Here is a 4,518-nt window from a genome sequence, read left to right on the forward strand (position 1 = left end):
TGTAGGAGAAGGGATGCGGCGTGACCATACCCCCCAGGGGGTGATTTCTCGCTTTCTGTCTGTCTGTCTCTGTCTGGCCTGCACATGTGCCCTATAGCAAAAACCTCTAAAAAAATAAGTAACCTTGTTTCTTGTGTTGATAAAAGATAGTGTACTTACCCAATCAATGCCCTGTAGCTTTTCCTGAAGGCACCCCAGTTCTGATCTATTAGTTACTATATCTATCCCGTCAGCTTATATTGGAGTTCCTTGGTTGGCTTTGAGGAGGTAGATTCCTCTCCTTCACTAGGAGCCATCTAATTTTTTTTTTTGCTATAGGGTGCATGCACTCACCAGAAAGACAGAGAAAGAGACAGAGAGACAGAAAGTGAGAAATCATCCCCCACCCCGAGGTGGGGGGAATGGTCACATCGCAATCCCTTCTCCTCCATTCTCCTCTCCAGATCTTGGGCACACAGGCACATGCGCCTGGCCTGAGTTTAAACCACCGGGTCTGGGACTCGAACAGCGGTTGACTACATGGGAGTCCAGCGACATAGCCATTATGCCATCTGCTTGTTCTGTCATCTACTTTTTGTAAATAAAAGACTTAGCAATTTAAATGGGACTTGGATGGCACTCATACCATCATTTATATATTTAAGTATAGCACTAATCCTTGTCATGCCACATCTACCCCAGATTATGATATTGTTCTTGATTTACTGTCTTTTCAAGGAGTGGGGTTAGGGAGGTTTTGTTTTTACTTTTGAGAGGTGATTTTTTTTTTTTTGCTATAGGATGTGTGTGCTTGCTAGAGAGACAAAGAGGGACAGAGATACAAAAAGTGAGAAATCACCTCCTGGGGGATGGCCACACTGCAATCCCTCCTCCATTCTCTTCTCAAGGTTTTTTTTTTTTAATTATTATTATTTCCTCTCAGGTTTTTGGGCATATATACACGTGACCTGGCAGCATGAGATTTAAGCCACCGGGTCTGGGACTCCAACCACAGTTGACTATGTGGCAGTCCAGCGATGTAACTGTTATGCCATTTGCTAGTCCTGAGGACATTTTAACGACATACTTTGGGACCTTGCCACAGGCCGAGGAACTAACATTGTGTTTCTGCCAACAACCAGTTATGTCTGTTCTGATTATATGTGACTATACACCTGGGCACCATGAGAATGTGCACCAGATGGAACATGAGCTTACTAGGCTAACAGCGAGCAACCTGGACTTGGACTGGGACTTTATTGGTTTTATCTGGTCTCCATGAGTCCTGAATACAAGGCCATGGTGATGCCAGGGTATTCATCACTACTGCCATCCTGGTGAATTCTTATCAATTTCATGTTCCAGAACTTAGATCCATAGACCTCAGCACCTGCAAGATTTAGACCCAAACATCCTCTCATAGCTTCTAGCTACTATAGTTTCTATGGTACAAAGTCTATCCACCCATGGCAGGATCAGCTCTTACCTAATGAGTTAGGCTATAACGCAACCGTCATTATTTGTCTGGTAGCCAGAAGAGGAGGTGAACATTGATCTTGAATAACCTGCAAATTAAATTGCAAGATATTGTTTTCAAACCAATGGGAGGCACTAGTCTACAACAGAGAGGAAAGAGTTATTTCCATAGGTCCAATGAGTTTGGGAGACTGAATTTCAAGTTTATTGCCCGTATCATTCCAAATATCTTGATTCCACATTTCACTCCCTTCCAATCAAGGTTCTGACTTGGGTGGAACACACCAAGGCAGAAGTTAAATTTGTAATCTATATGTAGGAAAAAATGTTTGATAAAATTCAACATGTTTTAATGATTATAGCTCTTAACAAAACTAGATAAAGAAGGAATTTACCTCAAGACAAAAAAAAGCCATAAATGACAAGCCCATAGCTATTAATAACATCATACTTAATGAACTCAAACTGAAATACTGAAATCAAAAGCTTTTTCTCTAAGATTAGAAATAAGATAACGATGCCCACTCTCACTACTTTTATTCAAAGAACTACTGTAAGTCCTAGCCAGAGCAGTTAGTCAAGAAAATGATATAAAAAGCATATATATATTTAAAGATGTAAAATGACCTGTGTGCAGATGAAATTTCTCTTTATGTTAACATATTACAGGCATTATTATGTGATGTTACCTTTTTTTTTTCTGGAGAGGTTTTCGCTATAGGACGCGTGCGCTCGCCAGACGGACAGAGAGAGACAAAGAGAGAAAAAGCGAGAAATCACCCCCCAGGAGGGATGGCCACGCCGCAATCCCTTCTCCTCCATTCTCCTCTCAGGATCTTGGGCATGCACGCACATGCGCCCGGCGTGAGTTTTGAGCCACCAGGTCTGGGATGTGAACCCTGGTCGACTACGTGGGAGTCCAGTGACATAGCCAGTACGCTAACTGCTGGTCCCGTGATGTTATCTTAACCTATTAAATAATTGTACTCAAATATAATAACTGAGAAATTATGAAAAATTCTGTTAATAATAGAATTAATAGTATAACATTGTGAAGAAGGAAAGATGAGATGGGAAAAAATATATCGGATGATTTGAAGAAACAAGTAAGAGTATCTTTTTTTCTTGTTTACTCATCAGTACGTATTAATTGTGCGCTTGCTCTGGGGCGGGCACAGTGCTGGGAAGGCTCTGATGTACCAGAATGAGCATTATAAACACGGTCACTGTTCTAAATGATCTTTTGGTTTTTCTTTCTTTCTCCGATCTAAATATTTATTTACTTATTTTACAAATAATTTCATTAATATTATTTTTGAATTAAAAATCATGTCTGTATACATTTACAAGCTATAAAGCGATGATCTGATATATGTATAAAACTTGGAATGAGTACTTCTTAAAAACTTCGAGATTTATAGCTAACATGTGCCATCTAGTGGTGTGAAAAGAAACTTCAATGCAAAATTCAAGGTGTCAACTATTGAAGCACAAACACCCCGCAACTGCAGCTTTTTGCATTGTGGATTTAGACAAATTGCTTCAAGCAATGCTCAGTTCTTTTCTCTCCCCCTTGTTACACCTGCCCCATCTTTCTTTCCATCTCTTCCTCCCTTCTAAATGATATTGTCTGTATAGCATAGGTTTTAGATATTTCTTCTTTTCTATATTGCTTGAAATTTAAAAAACAAGAATGCACTCTAATAAAACTTTTTGAAAGTAACTCATGTTAATTAAGGAAACTCTGGAAAATATTAAAAAGTATAAAAGAAAAAGAGAAAAAAGAAGCCTCAAATGTATATTTAAAGGCATTTATTTACTTTCTTCATGAGAGGGAAATGGAAAGAAAGACACAGGCATTGCAGCAGGGTCTTCCAGCTCGCGATCCTGCCCCGAGCCTGACAAGCGGCCATGATCACACATGCATCCGTGGGCACACCAGGGGTGCAGACGCAGACTCGAACCCAGAGCCTTCTCACAGGGTCTCTATTGCCGCGAGGTAGCATCTTACTGCCTGTGGCATCACAGCTAGACCAGATCACAAATTCTTGACGACATAGTCTCCCATTCTTACTGTGCAACACTTTCAATTTATTCTTGTGAATCTTTACATATGTCACTCTTAAGGAAAGTTCTATTAAATTGAATTTTCATTATTTTCTTTCTCTAGACCTCTTACAAAGAACTTCTTATGCACAAAATATTGTAAGAAAGTCAAAATTATGTTTCATTAAATAATGATGTGACCTAAACTATGAATTACATACCTCCTTAAATTGCAAGTTTCTCAAACCAGATCTCTTGTCCTTTGACTAAGAATATAGATAGTCATTAAGCGGTGATATGCAAAAGCAACTCATGGATGCATCATTGACAACAACAACAAAAATAATAGTAACAACCTAAACATTCAACATTACATCTATTAGTGGAATACTTCCTAGCTATATAGTGGCATTCAGCATCTCCAAACACTCTAAAAACATATGAAGATTTTATGAAAAAGAAATCTTTTTTTTAAAATTCATTATAGAGCATGTTAACATCTGAGAAAGAAAGAACACCCTCCACAAAGCTTGGTCACACCATGATACTCTTCCTCCGGTCTCCAGCCTGCCAGGATGTAGGCATTAACAGACATGCCTGGCGTGTTTTCAAATTGATCCAGTAGGGACTCAAACTGCAGTTAGCATGCGGCTTCCAGCTCTGCAGTCCAATATGCCACTGAATGCATCATAGAAGCTGGGCCAAGAAATAGTCATTTTCTTTTTTTGGAGGGGTGTGGGGAACACATGTCACATGTATTCACTAAAGAGACTTGGGGGTGGGAGGGTGTTGAAAGCACTTGCCATGGGGTATGGTCATGCTTCAATTCCTTCTCCATCTCTCCCCTCCATTGTGATTTTGGGCACGTGTGCCCACATACCTGAAATTTTTTTTAAGTCACCAGGTCCAAAATGCTAAATGCATACTCAGTCATGTGAGAATGTGAGATCCAGACCAAACGACTGACTGACTCAGGAAACAGTAATTTTATTTATTTATTTATTTATTTATTTATTT

General features: G+C 39.5%; 1 long non-coding RNA gene across 3 annotated transcripts in view; it reads right to left on the reverse strand.

Annotated features, from left to right (window-relative positions):
• LOC102485203 (uncharacterized) overlaps positions 1–4,518 on the reverse strand; it is a 306,679-nt gene that overhangs the window by 121,730 nt on the left and 180,431 nt on the right. For all 3 annotated transcript variants that reach the window (XR_003550582.1, XR_003550583.1, XR_003550584.1), the window contains exon 2: positions 1,466–1,544. This is a non-coding gene — a long non-coding RNA (uncharacterized LOC102485203). The remainder of the gene's footprint in view (positions 1–1,465; positions 1,545–4,518) is intronic.

The sequence above is a fragment of the Tupaia chinensis genome, unplaced genomic scaffold (genome assembly GCF_000334495.1).
Source record: "Tupaia chinensis unplaced genomic scaffold, TupChi_1.0 Scaffold000466_1, whole genome shotgun sequence".
Lineage (NCBI taxonomy): Eukaryota > Metazoa > Chordata > Mammalia > Scandentia > Tupaiidae > Tupaia > Tupaia belangeri.